Source organism: Micromys minutus, assembly GCF_963924665.1.
Source record: "Micromys minutus genome assembly, chromosome: 13".
Lineage (NCBI taxonomy): Eukaryota > Metazoa > Chordata > Mammalia > Rodentia > Muridae > Micromys > Micromys minutus.
The window spans coordinates 45,907,182-45,929,133 of NC_137982.1; the positions used below are offsets into that span (position 1 = coordinate 45,907,182).

General features: G+C 43.1%; 2 pseudogenes across 2 annotated transcripts; one reads left to right on the top strand and one right to left on the bottom strand.

Annotated features, from left to right (window-relative positions):
- Positions 1-1,745: 1,745 nt before the first annotated feature.
- LOC308428924 (baculoviral IAP repeat-containing protein 2-like) lies at positions 1,746-3,512 on the bottom strand (annotated as a pseudogene). The gene has a single exon. The product of its transcript is annotated as a baculoviral IAP repeat-containing protein 2-like (transcript).
- A 1,462-nt stretch (positions 3,513-4,974) lies between these two features.
- LOC308428851 (putative acidic leucine-rich nuclear phosphoprotein 32 family member C) lies at positions 4,975-5,696 on the top strand (annotated as a pseudogene). The gene has a single exon. The product of its transcript is annotated as a putative acidic leucine-rich nuclear phosphoprotein 32 family member C (transcript).
- Positions 5,697-21,952: the final 16,256 nt, after the last annotated feature.

Below are 21,952 nucleotides of genomic sequence, written 5' to 3' on the forward strand. Positions count from 1 at the left end.
AAGACCTTACTCTGCAGTTGCCAACAGTTTTTTAACTTGTTTTTTTTTTTTTTATTTTCAGCAGCTTTGCTGGATATATAATTCACTTACTATACAGAAAGCACTGTGAGGATGTTTCATTCCATTAACTTACGCTAGGTAGCTAGTTACCCATTGTGGGGGCGGGGCAGAGGTTGAAGGTCATTGAGGGCGGACACCATCTTTCATAACGAGCAATGTTAATGGCCAGCTTGACTAAATCTAGAGTCACCTGAGAGACGGAGTTCTGGGTATGCTTATGGAAGATTGTCTTGATTGCCTTAATTGAGGTGGGAAAAGTGACGCTATTCTCTGGCCTGGGTCATGGGCTGTATAAAGAGGAGAGCTCCAGATGGGGATAGAAGGAAGCAAGGTAAATATCAGCATGCGCCCATTGCTCTTTGTTCCTGGATGCAGATGTAATGTGACCAGCTGCTTCAAGTCTGGGTTGCCTCGGCTCTACAGCTATGATGAACTGGATCCCTTAGCTGGGATAAACTTGTTCTTATTTAAGCTGCTGCCATCAGTACTGCAACAGGAAAACTAACTGTCTCTGTTAGGGTTTCTTTTGCTGTGACAAAACACTGTGATCCCCCTCAGCATTCCCCCCTCCCCCCAAAAAACCCAAGTTGGGAAGCAAAGGGTTGGCTTACATTTCTGTATTGGAAGTCAGGACAGGAACTCAAGCAGGACAGGAACCTGGAGGCAGGTACTGCTCACTGGCTTGTTCTCTATGGCTTGCTCAGCCTGCTTTCTTATAGAATCCAAGACCACCAGCCTAGGGATGTGGGGCTGGGCCCTCCCCCCTTGATCACTGATTAAGAAAATGCCTTACTGCTTGATCTCATGGAAGCATTTTTCTCAATCGACTGTCCCTCCTTTCCAGGGACTCTGGCTTGTGGCAAGCTGAAGTAAGACTGGCCAGCCCAGTAACGAAAACGAGCAGCTTGCAAACTGAAGCTGTGGACTCTGAATACTGGTGAAATGGATCAAGTTTAAGTTCTGCCTTTGATCCTGGTTGCAGATACGATGCTTTGGATTTTTCTGGAAGGAACAATGACATTTCATTTTCTCCTGTAAATGGAGAGATGTCTTTCCTAGAGGATTTAGACATACTATAAAGCCTACCAAAAATTTTAGATCTCTCCAGAGCTTAATTTTCCTCTAATAAACCCTACCTATCTTTTTTTGGAAACAGTTTTTAAGATTTATTTATTACTATGGACACAATGTTCTTTCTGCACACATCCTTACACACACACACACACACAATGATGATGCAAAGCCTTTAAAAACACTTTGGTATGTTTCTCATGAACAGGAAATATTTACCAGTAACAGAAAACTCCTTGTTTTCCAGAAGGGAAAAGCACCAAGAAGCACAGGGCACCATAACTGCTGAGTGTCAGGACCACTGGCTTCAGGATTTCTGAGCTCCACATGACCTGAATCTGAGCTTTCATTAACATCAAATCCAGGAAGTCCTGAAGGACACACAGCAAACATCCCCACTCCTGCTCAGGGGCATACACACACCTGTAGCTCATCCCATAGACCTCCCCTTGCAACAGGCTAAGATTAAATATACAACACTACATAAAGCAAGATTATCAATCTTAAAAAAGAGTGGAACATGAATGTTCTGCTGTGTAGCTGAATCAGTAATTCATTCTTTGTTCAGACAGCTTCTGATGTCCAACAATACCTGATGTCAGACCATTCTTCATTCATGAGAGAAATGTACGAACAGTCCCCTTGATTGTCCCCCTGCAGATGGGGCACTTTCTCAGGAAAGGGGCACATTCCTGGCAGACTACCAGATGACCACAAGGAATGAACACAATAGAAACCTCTCTGTCCATACACACTTCGAAAGTTCTTTCTTCTTGTAATCTCTACAACTGTTCTTCCAATGACAAGCCTGAAATGTCTTCTGTTAGAACATACATCATATTCTTTTCCACAAGTAAGTTTTCATATAACGTGGAGTCAATTTCTTTCAGAGAGTGTTTGAAGATGTTGGCTGCAGCATTTCCCTTGATAAAACGGCATCGATAAGCTCTCTTGCCTGCAAGGGTACCTGTGATTTCTGTCCGATGACATCACGCTCCTGTTCTGTCATCCCACCAGCCTCCAGAAGATTATCCAGGATGGGAAGGACACATGTCAGCTGTTGAAAGAGGGCCATTCTTTCTGAATTAATGACAAGTCACCTGATGCTGTCTCTTCACTAAGTCTTTCCTTCTCCTCTTCTCTTCTCTCATCTTCAGCATTCAGAAGTGCCAAGACAATATCGCTGAGTGTCCTGTAGTTCTCACCAGTGGCCAGGATCTCACACTGAACCGTCTGTCTCACCAGGCTACATTTCCAAGGCTGCTTTAACCACAGGCATGCTCACCATGGCTACATCTTCTGAACTTTCACCAGGGCAGAAATGTACGACTGGAGTCAACATTTTCTTCTCCTGAGGTGTCTGAAGTGGACAATAGCTGCTCAAGAAGATGAGGCTATCTGACTTGAATCTCATCAACAAACTCCTGACCCTTCATCCGTATCAAGAACTCCCACCTTGGAAACCATTTGGCATGTTCTATCCAGGGGGTCGTCTCCGGGTTCCCAACACCTCAAGCCACCATCACAACAAAAGCATTTGATGTCATCATTGTGACCCACAGAATAAAACACAGCACTGGCAAGCTGCTCGGGCTGAACAGGAACATGAAATGGCCAGTACAGAGTGTTTCTGCATACTCAGATTTGATGTACTAAACCTCTGTGCTTCTGAAGTGTTTTCCAGAAAGGGACAATGGGTTTCCAGTGTTCTGACATCATCCTTCGGTTCCCAGTTGCTCAATTTCCCACCGAACGCAAAGCAGGCCACCCTGTTTCCAGGCCCTATGTGACAGAAGCCGGCTCTGGCCAGCTCTGCTGGTGACAGAAAAGACAATGGCCACATACTGTAAGTACGTAATCTAGCCTCTTCTGTACTCTCATAGCTGCATGGACTCACCCTCGATGAGAAGTCTTCCACTGCTCTAGAATTAAGAGGGTTTGAGGACAGGTTGGAGTGAACGTCACCTTGTTCCAGAGGTGACGAATGTGCAAATCTACTTTTCACGGGAGACATGTTCTTGGATGGAGACTGCAGACTGGCTGAAAGCAGAGTCTGCACAAAGCTGCAGCTGGGATAGAACTGTCTGTGCTTCTCAACAGAACTGGCCCCTTGTTTCCAGTTGTCCAGCATCAGGCCACAGCAGAAGCACTTGACTCTGTCATGCACACCTGTGTAATAGAAGCCTGCACGAGGCTGACTTTCTGAGACAGGAACTCCCCTGGGAAAAGTTGAGTAAGTGGACATTCTGCAGAGTTGACATGAAAAGTCACACTTTGTTTTTCCTTTGTTCTCTTTTGGCCAGTCTGACAAGACTGCGTGATTCTCCATTATACTTTTAGGGTTTTGGTGTGACAAGTCTCTGGGAGACAGTTTTGTGCATGAGAATAGTATTTCTGACAGCTTAAACTTCCATATGAAGCTTCTCACTCTTCACACTAGATCTCTCCCCCAGACAGGAGTGAAATAGCAGACACCTAACCGAATAGATTCCCTGTCTTCCGATTGTACTGGTGAGTTCACACTCACACAGGACAGATCAGTCTCTCTCTCTCTCTCTCTCTCTCTCTCTCATTAGAATGCAAACAAGCAATTAAAAAAGGAAAGTAATATAAGATAAATAAAAACAAACTAGAATAGGGTCAAACAAACAGGAAAAAGGGGTTGGGGACACAAGAAACACTTATAGAATCAGAAACGTAAGCACTTAGAAACAGAGAAATCTCATAAAAACATGATGCCGGAAACTATAATATATATGCAAAAGGCCTATAAGGGGGAAAAGAAGTAACGTCCAGACACTAAAAATGCCATTGAATTTGTTTTGTGCAGGACATCTATTGCTGGGCATGAGGTCTGTCCTTAAGAGGGGTTTGTTTACCCTGTGAGACTCTTGTTAGACTTCACGGCTGTGAAGGATCACAGTGACAACAGCAACTCTTACAAAGGAAAACATTTAATTGGGACTGGCTTACAGTTTTACCCGTTTGTCCAGCATCATCATGGCGGGAAGCGTGGCAGTGCGCAGGCAGGCAAGGGGCTGGAGGGATAGCTGAGAGAGTTCTACGTTCATACCCTCACTGGGCCTGGCTTGGGCATCTGAAACCTCCAAACCCACCCCTCAGTGATACACTTCCTCCAACAAGCCACGCCCACTCCAGCAAGGCCACACCCTCTAATAGCTCCATTAGCTTTAGGCCTGTGGGGGCCACTTTCATTCAAACCACCCCAGTTCTGCAGAAGAAAACTAATATTTCATTTGTGAGGGGTTGTTGATCAGGGATAGATTCTAGGTTAGGGACGGGGACTTGTGTTCGTTTCTCTCGGTGCTAGGACTCCTTCTGTCTTAACCCGTTCTTACATACTGTCTGCCTTCTCTTCTGCAGGGCTCTAAGGGCCTGAAAGGCTCTCTGCACATTGTCCTGTGGTGGTCTCTGTTTTTGTTCCCATTGACAGCAGGAGGAAGCTTTCCTGACGACGGCTGAGGGAGACACTGGTCTGATTTCTAGGCCAGTTGGGTCGGCAGGGTTTCAGGCAGAGAGCAGCATAGTTTTAAAAGTAAGACTTTTCTCTTTTTCTTTGTACCTGGGAGAAATAAAATCGCCTGACTTTCATTGTTGATATTGGAAAACACAGGCCCAGTGAGGTGACTGAACTGGTAAAGGGTGCTTAGACAACAGGAAGTTGATCTCTGGTATGTACATGTTAGAAGGAGAGAATGAATCTGGTTATATTGAGGCTAAAACATCTGGACTAAAGTCCTACAACGCGCGGCCATGGGTTCGGGGTTTATTGATTGAATTCCGCTGGCGCAGGATCCTCTGCAGAAAGAGAGAGCGCGAGAGATGGAGATGGACAAACGGATTTATTTAGAGCTGCGGAACAGGACGCCCTCTGATGTGAAAGACCTGGTTCTGGATAACTGTCGGTCAATTGAAGGCAAAATTGAAGGCCTCACGGATGAGTTTGAAGAACTGGAATTCCTAAGTACAATCAACGTAGGCCTGACCTCCATTTCGAACTTACCAAAGTTAAACAAACTCAAGAAGCTTGAATTGAGCGAGAACTGAATCTCAGGGACCTGGAAGTATTGGCCGAGAAATGTCCGAACCTTAAGCATCTAAATCTAAGTGGCAACAAAATAAAAGGCCTCAGCACAATAGAACCGCTGAAGAAGTGAGAGAACCTCAAAAGCCTAGACCCGTTTAAATGTGAGGTGACCAACCTGAATGCCTACCGAGAAAACGTGTTCAAGCTCCTGCCCCAGGTCACGTACCTCGACGGCTATGACAGGGACAAGGAGGCCCCTGAGTCGGATGTGGAGGATGACGACGAGGAAGATGAGGATGAGGAGGAGTATGATGAATATGCCCAGCTAGCGGAAAATGAACAGGAAGAGGAGGAAGAAGGGGAGGAAGAGGACGTGAGTGGAGAGGAGGAGGAGGAGGATGAAGGTTACAAAGACGGGGAAGTGGATGACGAGGAAGACGAAGAAGATGCTGGTGAAGAAGAAGGGAGTCAGAAGCTAAAACGAGAACCGGACGACGAGGGCGAAGAGGATGACTAAGGGAGTGAACCTGTTTGGGGAAATTCCTATTGTGATTTGACTGTTTTTACCCATATCCCCTCCCCCTCCTATTCCTGTCCCCCGAAACTTATTTTTTTCTGATTGTAGCGTTGCTGAGGGAATGAGAGGGGAAAAGTGTAGTGGAGATTGCCGGGGATGGGGGTAGGGAGGAGGAATAAAATACTATTTTTACTGCCATGTTTTATTTTCCCCCTCCCTTTTCCTTGTGTCTGGTTTTGTCCCCATTAATGCAATAGCTCAGTGCACACCAAAAAAAAAAAAAAAAAAAAAAAAAAAAAAAAAAAAATCTGGATTAAAAGAAGAACGTGATTCAACGTAGACTTCTGAAAACTCATTTGGTGTCACCACAAATTTATAAATTAACATGTATAAGCTGTATTCTATTTTATTTTACTTTTATTTTATTTTACTTTCCCAAACCCATGTCGCCAGAGCCAGCTGTCTCAGTTGGGTCAGGCGAGGGGCAGGACCAGCTCAGCTCAGTGCTTGGATATCAACATGATCTCAGGTGGCAGCGTAGACCAGAGACATCTGCATGGCCTTTGGGGTAACCCAAGCCTCAGACATCCTGGCTGCCTTGGAACCACGGAGCCAGACCTGACCCCTGGCAGTAGCGAGAGCTTGGGTCTCACTATGGCCTCAGGTGTAGACCACTCAGACCAGCGTGTTCCCAGCGTTGTTGTGTCCCCTCCTACCCCTCTCGGCAACACACTCCTCAGATTTGCACATGAGCTCTGGTGATAGCCCAGATCGTGAATATCTGCATGGCCTTTGGTGGGAACTCAGGCCAGAGACTTCGACACAGATCCCAGTGCAGACATGGCCTTCTGGGGCAGCCAGGGCTCAGAGCATCACCAGGTGGCCGCACAGGCGCCTCATACCTCATGGCCGTTGAATCTCCAATTCTGCCTTTCTCCACAGTGTACCAACGCTTCAGTTTCGGTCTCTCCCCCATTTCTCCCCCGAGTACTCCATCTTTCCCATCTCTCCATCACACGTTTACCCAGCGTAGAGGCAAACACTCGGTGTCTTCCGGCTTAGGTGTCTTCCGGGGGACCAGGGCAGGTGCTTATTATTAAGTTGATAATGATACCATGGTCCTGGTTTTAGAAGTTCTTATCTTCAGAGTTTTTTTTTTTTTTTTTTTTTAACTGAAATATCTACCTGGGAAATAAGATTTTCTCTCTAAATGACCCAGAGTGAAAGGATCTGGGAAGGTAAAGTAGATGAAGCAGGGGCTGGCTGAGAACTGAGTGACAAGTGTGTGAGAATTCATTGTATTGTCTCCATTTTGTACATACTTGAAGGTTTCTAAATAAGACTTAAAAAGAACATTTGCTATCTGTGGGAAAGAGATCTAATGTTTATCTAATATTTAGAATAAAAAAGAATCTCATCGGGGTTAGAGAGATGAGGGTTCAGCAGTTAAAATCACTCGCTGTAAAGAACCCGTTTGGTTCCCAGCATGCATGTGGTGGCTCACGACCCTCTGTGTCTGCAATTCTAAGGGATCCAAGACCCTCTTCTGGTCTCCACGGGCTCCAGGTATGCATGTGGTGCACATACACATTCAGAAAAAACACTCTTACAAAAAAAAGAATATATCTCTAAAAGTTATATCTTTTAATTTTGAGATAATTACACCATTTCTAGATCTCCTTTCTTCCTCCAAACCCTCTCATATAACCAATATTTCTTCTCTCTCTCTTTCAAATTCATGGCCTCTTTGTTTATTGATTGTTGCTACATACGTGTATGTACACACACACACACACACACACACACACACACACACACCCCACATCCCTGAATATAACCTGGGCAGTCTGTATATTGTTACTTGTTTGTATGTTTTCAGGGCTGACCATTTGGTGTTAGAAAGCTAATTAAATATGTCTGTAAAATAAGGCTTCATAATGAACAATACTCATTTAAAAATATACAGCATATCTCTATCTATCTATCTATCTGTCTGTCTGTCTGTCTGTCTGTCTGTCTATCTATCTGTCTATCTATCTATCTATCGAAGTTCTTGATATTAATTTAAAAAGTCTAGAAACCCAATGTAAAAATCGGGCAAGGGGCTAGAGAGATGGCTTAGCACTGACTGCTCTTCCAGAGGTCCTGGGTTCAATGCCCAGCAACCACATGGTGGCTCACAACCATCTATAGTGCCCTCTTCTGGCATGCAGGTGTATGTGCAGATAGAGCACTCATACATAAAATAAATAAATATTCAAAAAATGAAATAAAAATTGGGCAAAAGAGACGAATGATCTAGTTTGAAGTCTGGTTTGTTAGACATTAGAATAACCTGCTTGCTTCTTAGTTCCAAATGCTTGGTCAGGTCACAGGCCCTGAGGACAGCCTGTTACTACTATTCTATGAACGAGACGTAGGAGTAAACTGACTCCTAATGACTTGTTCTTATACACATAGGCCAACAGATCTCTCAGCCCTCATCAGAGAGGCTTCTGCGGCTTATAGATGGAGATTTACACAGATATCTACAACAGGCCAAGATGCAGAGGGTCCGAGCCCGTGGGATGCTCAGTCCTAAGTGGAAACCTACACTGTCCCCTCTCCTCCCAAGGTTCATTGTGGAAGAGGGGCAGAAAGACTGTAAGAGCCAGAGGCGGTGGGTGAGTAGAAGACAGCATTGTCCTCTGAAGACAACAGGGCAGCTGCATAAACAAACTCACAGTGGTTTATGACAGCATTCACAAACCCCGTGTAAGTCCAGGCCGGATCAGTCCCAGCACGGGGAGAAGAGGTGGACAAGAAATCCCAGTTATCGGAGGAGCCAAAGCACTGATAGCTGTTGGGACACCAGAGTTCATTTTCTTCAAGAGTGTTTTCCCTGGTGGGTTGGTCACACCCCTAAAGCCCAAACATCCTTGACCATATGGGCTGCACAATTAGATTGGAAGTGTGAAAAAAGAAAGAGAGGACAGCCTTGGGTGGGTAGGAAAAGGGGTGCATCTGAGAGGAGGTGGTTCTGTGAGTGTTGTCAAAACTACAAATTTCTTGAAGAACTAATAATAACAAAGAAAAAAATCTTTAAAATCTGTGGATTTTATAGACGAAATTCTAATAACTATAAAACATGCTAAAAGCGCCTGTTTTTATTATTAATCATGCTATTGTGTGTTTTTATTTTAAAAGTTTTGTATTTCAAACTTTACTAGCTATAGAAGTGAAGGCCAAACCCAGAAGAAAGGTTCTCTTTGTTCTGGGAGGGGATAGAATTTGAGGTCTTCAATTGTATAAATTCCAGGATGTCTTCAAACGATAAGGAGTGAACCGGGTTTCATTGTAACAGATTTATTTTTATCTAAACATTCCTTATAAATGTGAGGTTGTTTAAGCTTGCACAGGAGCTTAGTGTCCTATACACGGAGCAACAGACGCATCTCCTCAGCTTCGTCTCATCCCCCAGATCAGGGGCATCTGTCCTTGCTCTGTTGCCCCTTCCGTTAGAGGGGAGGTCTGTCTGCGCCGACATGGTCCATTTCCCAGTCCTCACCGTAAGACTAACGGCGCAGACATGATTGAACTGCTACCAACAGAAGGTAGCAGGGAGGCAGCGAGGTAAATAAGTTGCTTTTTGTGGATATCTGGTTCTGGTTTGCTCTCTCCTGGTGGCTGGGGTACCAAAAACCAAAGTGACCCTGGAAGCCACATGTGGAAGATGCCGTTATGTCCCCATCTCTAGTATCTGGGCGCCTTATCTGGGGCTTTGTTATCGTAACCAAAGAGAGAAATGAACACTTTTCTCTTAAGCTGCATTGTTGAGTCTGATGGCCAGCATCTTTACATCTCCCCCAGCCCCCCTCTTTAACAAAATTGGCCAATACCAGCATTGCTTGCAGTGATGATTATTTTTCAACCAAGTAACAGATTAGCCATCCATATAAAATGACTCCTTGGTAGGAGACATAGAAGGAAAAGTACATAGTAGCTATTAAGATTTTCTAAAGGAGGGGGCTGCAGAGTTGGCTCAGCGGTTTAGAGCACTAACTGTTCTTCCAGAGGTCCTGAGTTCAATTCCTAACAACCACATGGTGGCTCACAACCATCTGTAATGGGAGCCAATGCCCTCTTCTGGTGTGTCTGAAGACAGCTATAGTGTACATAAATAAAAAGAAAAAGATTTTCTAAAGGTTTTATATTTAGCACTTGTGGATCTGTCTTTAGGTCTAAAATCTCATGGACAGATGAAGAAACCACAGCTCAAAGCTGCACTTGGGTTAGTTCAGTCCTTACGTTAGTACAGAATTTCCTGGCTTGTTTCCCATTTCATCTTCTCCGACTGCCTCTCTTGCTGGGAAAGGAGTTTAGCTGGGTTGGTGGATGTGTGCTGTTTGACTTCTGCCCGCAGTAATTTATTGAGCATGAGGACAACATACCTCAGCTCCCGGGGATGCATATGTCATTTGCTCTGATTGTTCACTTGCATACATATTGGAGGAATAAACTACTTAGGGCTGGGTAGAAGTTTGGAGGCACAGGGATGTCAGACTATAAATTCTGACACAGCAACTCAAAGGTACAAGAGCCTTTCCCCCCACTAGACTCTCAGAGTTCATTCTTCATAAGGCAAGGCCTCTCCAACTTTCCCTTCAGAGGTCCCTGGTCAACAAGAACAGTGAACAGGCACACGGGGAGGGGTTATAACCACCAAATCTCTTTGTTTATAAACAATGTATTTTAAGAAGTTATATTTTACTTTGAAAGCAAGGCTGTACTTTACTTTTAAGATGTACGCTGAATTCTGAGTCCTACTCTACAGCATGGATGTGTTTATTTCACTCCAGAAATGTCTTTTAAATTACCAAATGGTAATTTACTGTTTTGTTTTGCTTTAATTTAAAAATATTTTGTGTGTATGCTATGTTGAATATGTGTGAGTTGTATGTATTGTGTGTGTGCATGTGTGTATGCACCATCGGTCTATGGGAGGTATATGGTGTGTGTATGTGTGTGAGTGTGTGTATCTGTGTGTGCATGTAGCACCATGCCTGTGTGAGGTATATGTATTGTGTGTATGTGTGCATGCACCACCACATATATGTGAAATACAGGTATTGTGTGTGTGTGTGTGTGTGTGTGTGTGTGTGTGTGTGTGTGTTTACTTGGGTGCTGAGGATCCAAACTCCAGTTCTCAAGCTTGCAAAGCAGTTGGTTTGTAGACTTAGCCTTCTCTCCAGCCGTCCCTTCCCTGCCAGGGACATTCTTAAGTGTTGATCTGTCTCCATTCAAAATCCTGGTGGAAAACTGGTGCCTGCCTTATCCTCCGCCTGGGCACACGTTTTTCCATTTCTCCAGTACCACAAGTCTCCTAGTATATAGTTATGAGTGATCTTCATCCTAGAGCATGAAGGTTCTTTTCACTGTCGGAAGGTAGAATATAGGCAATAGAAATGCTGTAATGGTTCTAAGAATATTGATTATATAACACTAATTCTTGTTGAAGAAACCAGAACCCAGACAGATCCTAGATTTTTTTTCAAACTACATATGACAAATGCAGCCAAATACCAGCATTTCCCCCTAATCACTAGGTTGTGACTTGTTTCCATTGCGGATTCCATAGTGGCCGTTCACTGCTTCTTCATTTACCAAGAATTATCCAGACACGGCCGGGGAGCCAGAGAGGTAAGAGTACTTCCTGCTCCTGCAGAAAAGCAGAGTTCAGTCCCCATCTTTCACACCAAGCAGTTCACTGCCACCTTCAGCTCCACGGAACCTGATGCCTTCTCCTGGCCTCTGTGGGCACAGCACCCCCATGCACACACATGGAGAGACACGTACATTTAATGGAAAATTATATAAATCTTTTAAAAGTTGTTGGGCACTTGTCGTTTCTTGACTCTTCGAAACGGACATTTTAATAGGTGACCCTAGAACCTCGCACATTTGAAATGCTATTGTCGACCAACATCATTTCAACCAGTGCTCGTCAATACCCAATAAGCACTCCTGTGCTGGGAGCGACAGTTTTAAAGTGGAAATAGCATAATAGACAAAGACTTAATTCAAAATCTTGGAGCAGGGGTTGGCACACCTTGCTGGGAAGGGTCTGATAGTGACTACTTTAGGTTTTGCAGGACATCGAGTGTGTGGTGAAACAATTCAACATTATGAAAGCACCACAGTGTAAAAGCAGCCACAAACAGTGTGCAAAGGAATGAGCTCGGCTATACACCAATAAAACTTTATTTATAAAAACAGACAGGGAGCTGAATTTGACCTGCAGGCTGTTCTTGGCTGGTCTCTGACCAAGAGACCTATATTTTATAGGCTTTAAGTGGTGTGTGTGTATAAAGTCACCCAGAATGCTTGTTTTAAAAATGCTGATAATCTTTTGTTTGGTTTCTTTTATTTTCCTTTTAAATAGCCCTACATATTTTAATAAATTGACCATAAATCTAAGCGACAGGATACTTCTAGAGATATGTGTGTGGTCTGGCAAGACACCAGGTAATGTGACTCATCTCGGTCACTTTATCTGTACAATGGTATACTGTCCTTGTTTAATTACTAGTTCTGGACCGGCTCCCTCAGGAACCATGGTAGGATGTAGTAGAGACACAAAGGGCATAATATTTATTTAGAAATGGCTTTGTTATATGTATCGGCCTCTTTATTTCATTTCTCAAGGGGGCCAAGTTTCTATCATGGCCTCTTGGGTGGCCTCTTGAGTTGTCTCTGCTTCTTCGTCTGAATCAGAAAGAACGATGCTTTCTCAGACCCTATGGGTGTGGAGAGAGAAATGCTACCCATTTGCCCAATGCTATCATCTCGCTAGCACTTAAACGCTATTGAACTGAGACGTGTCTACACACTTTAATTGCTTCATATTGAAGACTGCCAGGCCTCCAGCAACCTGAGAAAGAAGATAAAACGAAGAGAAAACTAACAGAGCAGCCAAGGAGAGATGATAAAAGGTAAGGATAATGGGCTGTTGGATCTCGGCAGGCAACATCTTTGGCTACCATGAAAAGTATTAAGTCGGTGTGTTTGTTGAATTCGTTTTGCTGGTGGTCACTTTGTGTTCATTCCGAACATCCAGCAGTTAGCTAAGTAAACACACGTGACTGAGGAAAGAAGAAAGAGAACCATTTTTTTTTTTTTTTTTTTTTTAAACAGGGGCCATTAAACTTTAACTACCATCTGGCAGGGACTGATTAGGGAAGATCAAAATTAAAGCACTCAACACAAATGCTGTGTGAATACCCCAGGGAATTAACGTGGATAAAGACAGTGAACGTGCGGTTAAATAAAGAGGCAGACATAAGAAGGAAGTGGTGAATACATCCTTTATGGCTTTGGACCTCATGGTCACATTCATTGCCAAAGAAACTCAAAGTGCTGGGGTGTGTGTGGGGGGGGAGGATAACAAGGAGGCCATGAGAAAATCTGAAACACCTGGAAATAATCAGATGCTCTGCAACAATCATAAAAAAGAAAGTTAGAGGCCGACACAAGATCACATCATGTGGGCTTCCTCCCTGCCCAGGAAGGGGATGTTTATAGGAGAGGTGTGTATTGAAATCGGCAAGTAGTTAATATTCAGATCAGCCTACTATTTAAAAGTAGGAAATGATAATGTATACCGCTGGGAAAACACTTGGGACTCTCTCCTGGTGAACACTAAAGACTCTATAATCTCTGGGAATCACTATTTGCTCACTAATTAAACAGACACCCAGCAGGCATTTAAGAGAGAATATGAAGGAGGCAAGTTGGTTGTTTGGGGACCAAGCCTCTGTGTTCCATCGGTTGAGTGCTTAACCCTGGGGCAACTTCACCCTGTTAAAAGTACACAGGAAAGTCCTTGGAGAAAGTCCCCCCATTTCTTCTTTTAATTGTAGCTTATTTTTGTACACAGATGGACTTAGAGGCCGTCTCAGAGGGGAACAGTGCTCAGAAGGAAGGGCGTGGCTATGGAGGGGGTGGGCGGTGATGGTGGTGGAGCGGGTGCTTAGCCAGCTTCCGGTTCTAAGGTGAGTAATTCATCTAAGTGCAGGATCCAGATCTTGGTTATTGAAACGAACACTTGAATTAAAGTTAGCATAACCCAGGTCCTAACACAGAAATACCCTGAAGGAATGCATGAAGTCCACTGTTATCTCTTTGCTTTCTTCTTATCTAAGAACGTACTCTGTACAAAGTACAATGTGTATTTCTACCTAGTCTGTGATTAATTTAATCTTTAAAGCAATCCTTGGATGTAGGCACAGAGGGGAAAGCTGAGACCTAAGGTGCACTGGTTACATGACTTGTCTAAGGGTAAAATCACTTGGTTAGTAACTGTTGGTGCCAGAATTTGAACTTTGGTCTTTCTCCTTATATGGCTGTCAATCTCAAGCTCCTCCTACCCACAACAGAATTAAATTCTTCCCATAGGCCTACTGGGTGCATTGTTTGAGTTTCACTCCCTGGCAGCACTATTTCTGGCTGCCTTTAACCTTTCTCCTTTTGAATGAGACTGGACTCACTCATCTTAGAGGGAGTGTGTTAAAACTACCAGATACAGCCTAAGAAAGTGTTGTAGCGATCCAGCTCACCCCTGCAGCAGAGACAGAGGGTCCCCTGCACAGCCAGGGGGAGAGAGCCTAGCAAGAACCACAGATCTTCACCAGAATTCTCCTGGCTCAGGGCATCTGCAGATGAAAGTCAGTGAGAAATAAAACAAGGAAAAATGACAAGCTTTGGATAACGTGTGGTAACAGCATGTAAAAACATCTACTTTGTTGCTTAATTTTAGAATATTTTAGGAAAATAATTAAATTTCAAATAACAGCACAACTCATATATACACATACATATACATATACAATGTGTTAAAATAAAAAGGCAGTGTTAAAAAGTAAGATAATTCGAAGGGATGCCAGAAACCTCATCATTAACATATTTCTCTTGCCTCTGTACCTCTGGAATCTCTAAACATCTGGTGATTTTACCATTAGGCAATAGTGCAGTGTCCATCTGTTAAATCAGACTTTGGCTTGATTCACGTGGGAGGACCAACCAGATGTGGTGTCCTGTGCATTATTAATGATCTGAGTCTTACCTTTGTACATGCCCTGTGAGGGCGCAGTATGAGGTACGACCTATAAATCATTAAAAAGCGAAGAAGTCATATTTTACTTCGTTTTACACATAATAAGGAACATTTTTCCTTCTTTCTTTTTAGTGAGGACATAAATCATTAGAAACAACTTAAATTTCCCACATTAGAAAACTTTTAGCTGGTTTTTCCCCTCCTTTTGACAGAAAAAGGTTTGCAAATATCACCCGATCACACAGAAAAGCTCTCCGATGCAGTCTCTAACTCACTCATAGGTGTCGGGGGCTGCGGGGCTAGTGTTCTTTTTCCACCCATTTATACATTTTAGTTCACAGTCTTTCTTAGTTCATCACAATCAACAAGCGTGTTTATATGTTACAGTGAAACATTTTCTGTGGCCTGAGACAACTTGGCATAATGGCCATTATCCTAGGCTCTGTCCAATTTGACGGTGACCTTTGGCCGAGTTACTCAGCCTCTTCAAATCTCATTTCCTCCTCAGTAAGATGAGGATGTCGGTAATGATAGAACTTACTTCACAGGGTTGCGTTTAGAACCACATGTCATCAGACATAAAACTGTCACGCAGCATCTCAGAGAAGTTAGTCAGTGTATCCTAAGGCATTCTGAGCAGGCTGCTTACCAAAGCTGTTCCTGGGCAAAGCTTGAGTGGAAAGGAGGTGCAGAGATTGTCCGTGTAGCCCTCACCTTCACACACACACACACACACACACACACACACACACACACACACTCACACACACACACACTCACACACACACACACACACACACACACTCACACACACACACACTCACACACACACACACTCACACACACACACTCACACACACACTCACACACACACACACACTCACACACACACACTCACACACACACACTCACACACACACTCACACACACACACACACACACACACACACACACACACGCACACACACAGCTTTTCTCATCTCGAACTCTCCCACCAGAATGGCACTTAGGTTATAATCAGTGACCGCACCTCATTCAAACCCGAGTTCAGAGTTGGCACCAGGGTTCCCTCTTGGTGCTTTACCATCCATGGCTTTGGAGAGATGCAAAGTAACAAATTCCTGGTCCTACAAGTCCTCAGTGCCTCCTGCACTCACCACACTCTCTCCCAGCTCCTGTCAGCCATTGGTTCTCTTACACTCTCCATGGCTTTGCTTTCTACAGATGTCATAGTTGAATCACATACAGGTAGTTTTTAAAGACAGCTTTCTTTTAGTAACATGTGCTTAAGGCTTTTAAGTATCTTCTCCTGGGTTGATAGCTCTTTTTTTTTTAAACTGCGATTTCTGTTGTTTGGGATGCTGCTGTTTACTGCCCATTATCTACTGCAGGATGTCAAGATTGCTTTCACATTTTGACAGTTGAAAATCAAGTTGATGAGCAGGTTTTGTTTAGATGTAAATTTTCTTTTCCTCCTTCCTTCCTTCCTTTCTTCTTTCTTTCTTTCTTTCTTTCTTTCGTTCTTTCTTTCTTTCTTTCTTTCTTTCTTTCTTTCTTTCTTTCTTTCTTTCTTTCTCTCTCTCTCTTTTAAAGGTATGGCCTTGCTCTATAGCCCAGGTTGTCCTGGAAGCATGGCTTTGAACTTTCAGCAGAATGTTTACTTCAGCATCCTGAGCTGGGGTTATAGGTATGAGCCCCAAGCCAGTCTGCATGTAACTTTTAACTCATTTGAATAAATACCATGATACCATGTTGTATGTTGGAGCTTCTTTTGGGTATACACCCAGGAGTGGTATAGCTGGGTCCTCAGGTAGTACTATGTCCAATTTTTTGAGGAACTACCAGACTGATTTCCAGAGTGGTTGTACCAGCCTGTAATCCCACCAACAACGGAGGAGTGTTCCTCTTTCTCCACATCCTTGCCAGCATCTGCTGTCATCTGAGTTTTTAATCTTAGCCGTCTGACTGGTGTGAGGTGGAATCTCAGGGTTGTTTTGATTTGCATTTCCCTGATGACTAGGGATGTCGAGCATTTCTTTAGGTGCTTCTCGGCCATTTGGTATTCCTCAGTTGGAGTTTGCATGGCCTATTTGATTTTGTGAAGAAACTGATTAACTGCCTCTCAAAGTGGCTGGCTGTAGAGTTTCATCAGGAATGAATTAGAGCTGTATTCAGTTCTAATCCTAAACCACAAACCTACAACTGTTCTAAAACTATCTACTAAAAAAGTCAAAGACAACCATTTCTTGATAAATGTTCTCTTTTGAGTTCTGGATCATGGGCATGGCCCAACTTTCTAGCTCTCTGAAAGTGGTGACAGGAAAATCCAAGAAAGATTATTATGCCTGTAAATCCACCAGAAGCGATAGTTTAGGGAACTACGGGGTTACTCAGTGGTGAGTTGCTGAGAGATTCCCACATGTTGGGTCGGCGCTAGATGCTGAGATACACAGTCAAGACAGGAAGGGAGCATTAGACAGATAGAAGGAGCTGGGGTTTCAAAGCTGTAGGCACTACTGTAGGAATTGGAGAAAGAAAAGGTGAAAGTGTTGGAGCCCTCTTTATACAAACGCCAAGGAGCAAGAGTTCTAGATAGTAGGGGTGGGGCTTGGAAGCAGAAGGAATCCAGAAGGAAGGGGCTGGATGGAAACCCCCTACATCACCCTGAGACCCTCTGAATCCAGACGCGGGGAGCTAGAACGATGGCTGGCGCCTGTCCCTTTGTGTCTCCAGCAGGTGAGGGCAGGACTGGAGCTAATCACAAACCATAGGACAGAAGTGGGGAGGGTGACGCTTAAAGCCAGGGCAGAAGGACTGTCAGCAGTTTTCCTCTTGGTCCTTTAGGAGATGCCAATTGTTCTCACCGTGAGGTAACTAAAGGACCCTCAGGAAAGGCGAAAACGTCTACCCCATCGCTATACACAATGTCTGAGAATTTTTAAGTTCTCCCTACCCCCGCCGCCAAACTTAAAACTTTATCACGGAACTCAGTACTGAAAGCTGTCTAATATCCCCTTCCAGAGCTTCAGCTGAGGAAGTATGTTACCAGTACCGCTGTTCCATCAGCCTATCTCATTTTCTCAAGAAAGACTGAGCCAGGCTGTGGTCATTTTCTGCAATGCCATTGGAGACCATATTTTATTTGCACTTGATGTTAGAGGGAATTCTGTGTCACACCGGGCACATACTGATTTATGAGTCTGCATCAGGAACATGACTTTATTAAAAAGGGGGCTGGAGGTAGATGCAGCCATATTAACCCCCCCCCCCCAAGTCTGAGTTGTATTCTAGTGATCTTTTAACTCACAGTATGAAGGGTTCAGTACTGACACTGTGTTCGAATATCTGCCAGGTAATGGTCTGCCCTTTGCATGCAGGAGAGAGATTCTGAGAAAACCCTGAAGGCTGGAAACTGTAGGTCAGGGGCCCATGTGGAACAGGCTTCTTAGACTGTTTATGATTGGGTCGCAGGTCCTTTGGGGAACACTTTCCGTGTGTCCTGTGGGTGAATGCTGCTACAATATTCTCAAATTTAGATTCTTCCCCTTCCTGCCCCTGAAATCAACCTAGGTTCATGTTCATTCATATAGCTCCAAACTGTGTGATGTTTCAGGGAGTGGGGCTGCTCAGAGGACTGCTTAGTTCTTTACGGTAAAGGACAGACAGACAGAAAGTTGCTGATAAGTGCATGTTAGTATCACAGATTTCATTCACATGTTTTCAACATTTGTGAGTAAAAATACTAATTCAAACTTAGCCCCTAACATTTGTCTATGATTTCATGAGGAGGAGCTGTTAATGAACCACAAATATTGATTTACAAAATATTCCGATTTAGTGAGCAATTTATTAAAATTTAGAAACTGTTGAAGTAGAATAAAAGTTCATATGAAAAATTTTATGTTTACTATGTATAAATATACTAAAGAGAGGAGAGAAATGTTAAATATACCCTACTATATATTTGCAAAGTATAACCAGATATTTGTAAAAAATGTACCAGAAATGGCATTGAATACAATTTCATTTTTTAATTTTTTTCCTTCCTTTTTCTCTCTTCTTTCTTTCGGTTTTGTTTTTGGAAAAGCACCTCTCAGTGTTGCCAGGCTGCCATTAAACTCCTGATCACCACAGATCCTTCAGCTTTGCCCCAGACGAGCTGGGACCATAGCCATGGGCCATCATGCCCACCTGTATGGTATACTTTGAGTTTTTAGACTTTCATATATTTAACAGACTATTCATTTACTTATAACACCAGCCTCTGTTCCTAAATGTAAAATAAATGCAAAGAAGAAGACACTTATTTAAATGAGGCAATTTCCTTGTCTCAGCAAGTTTCTGAATGAAGATACTATTAAAATGGAGATTTCTGGGGTCTTAAGAATATGCTACTTCATGGAAAATGATAATAATATAATTTATCCACACCTACTGTGTGCCATGACATCTCATTCATGATGTGGGATCTGTCCACACCTCTTGTGTGCCATGATGTGTTATTCATGATGTGGGGTTTAGAACTGTTCAAAGCCTTCTCGGTGTATAACAGGAAACTCAGATTCTTGGTTTTAGATAAGGTCTTACTATGAATGCTAGCTCAGTCTTGACGTAATCATCCAGTGTTAGTTTCCTGTGAGCTAGCTAGGATTACAGGTAGGTGCCACCATGCCTGACTAGGAAATCCAGAGTGAAACACCCTGTAAGGTCTTGTGTGATCTGGTCCAAATACTCTCCAATATGCTGGCAACTACACTTTTTCCTTCTGCTCTGCCCCAGTCATGCTGACCTTTTAAGACCCCAGGAGCACCCAGGAATCCCTGAATATTGTTTCTTTTTCTTAGAAGCACTAGTCATCCCCAATTATCAAAGACTGATTAAATATCATTCCAGAAGAGGCTTCTCTACTTAACCTTCATATATACATACATGCACATATACATGCATATTCCAGCACACACACTAAGTGTATACTTGCAATTGGCTTGTCCCATCTATGAATAACAATACAAGGGTAAGGAGCCCGTCCCTCAGGCATGGGCCCAAAGGCGCTCCATGGATATTATGAAATGGCTGAACGGCTTTATGAACGATAGGAGATTGAACAGGCAAGTAAGGATCTGAAAGCTCAAAGCCCAGGTTTCATTTGAACTCAGGAGAACATCACAGATTAGAGGGTTTGGGCCATGTGGACAGATGCGTTGGGTGATTCAGGATTAATCTTCAGGCCTCATACTGGAAACCAAACACCAAACGCAGAGGAAGATTGTCACTGTCTTATGGCTTCTGTAGGCTTCGTGTATGCTTTATGCAGCTAGTCCTCTTGTAGTTCACCTAGATGTATTTATTCATCCTAAGTTTCATGATTAAAACCTCAGCGTTTTGAAAAGTTAGGAACTGCATCCCGGATGCCTCATGCTAACTTTCTTTTAGCCCTGCGTGTGCCCCGAGGGCCCAAAGGCTGTGACAAAAAGCATTCTGCATAGAACGTTTATACGCTTGACGTAGTACATGGCAGTTGCTAAGGCAGAAAGCCAGAGGTAATGAGCACTGTGAGAATTACGTACGGCTCGGCTTTGCAGCTCTTCCTGACTGTAATTGAACTATCCCCCCCGATCCTTCAGGTGCTAACAGCATGGTTTTCTGCAGACTTCAAGAAAAATCCCTGAAGGACCAAAGACACTTTCTTGGTGTTACAATCCTTATTTCAAGTGAAGTTAAATGTTTGGCTCCTGAGAATTTTTTTTTTTCAATAAGTTTTAAGGAAAAGGCTGTGTTCCCCACGATTCTCACCCCCCACGAAGACAGGGAAATAGATCCTTCTACCTACACTAATGGAAACAGGCTATTCAGAACGGTACAAAGGTAAGCCAAAAAAAAAAAAAAAAAATGTTTTCCAATTAGAAGTCAACATATTTGTGAGTTGTAATTTTTTTCAACGATTTTTTTTGAAAAAAAATAATGAAAGGGAAATTAACATTTTATTAGACAAAAATATTGCAGTATTAACTGGATCCTTTCCAAGTTCCCTTTGACAAGAAGTGATCTTGAAGCATTACAGTGGCTTGAAAACTGCGCTTTAGAGATAGCTGGCTTCCTTTTTCAGGTAAAGCTCATACACTTCCAAAGATATACAGGTTCTGACGTGCTGTTTCTCTCACAATCCAGTTATCCCAGACTTTCTGTTAAGTCTATAGGTGTTGTTTTTGCCAACATTAGCTAGAAATTGTTTTGCTTCTTCATCAACCTGTCCCTATAGAGCCAAGAGCCTAGGGGACGACCCCAGCGCTGCCACAGCAGAGCCCAGGAACAGACTCACTAGAGAGATGTCCCATCTCTATCCACAGTTGTCTGAGGAGCGAGGCTTCCTGTCTGTCCATGTGCTTCTTACATTTAGCCCTCTCTTTAATTTGTTCTTTATGCATTTTTTAAAAATCTTTTTTTGTAGATAAATCTGACCAGAATATACATTTATATACGAAATTCCTTACTAATAATCGATAAAAATCATAGCAGTAAAAACAATAGTGACGACAATCGTGCTGTGGATTTGCACGGAGGACTTGGCTTCTCTGAAGTTCACATTATTCCTATTTTATAATCAGACAAAGACTCAGAAACATGAGGATATTTGTCAAGATCCTGCAGCTGATTAGAATCCTGGCTTCACCTCCTGCCTGTCCCTTCAGAAGGCGGGCCTCGCAGTCATTACGGTGACTCCTACTGCTTTCTTACCTCAGCTGCTTCTGCCTTGCCACAATACTTATTTTTTTTTTCTCCCAGGTTAAAAAAGAAATGGTAAAATAGATGTTTTCAGAGGAGGAGAATTTTTAAATGTCATCAGGTTAGTGTTTATTCACAGACTTCATGTTTAAAATGCGCTTCATTTAAAAAGGGAGACAGTTTGGTCCTTTTCCCCCACTCTTAAATCACACTTAAAATGGCCAGATGTTTCAGTTGCTCCTGATTTTTGTGAGTTTGGCCATCCTGAAATAGTTGTCAGCCGATGGGTATTTTTCTAGGTGTCCTTGCCAAAGGACTCTGAGTAGATCTTAAATATTGATTTACAAGCACCGCTTCTTTTCCAATGTGCAGAATTGACAGGGTTCACTAAATACAAGTTAGCTTAAAGGTAACTGTGACTTTACCAGCGGTTTTCCTTAGT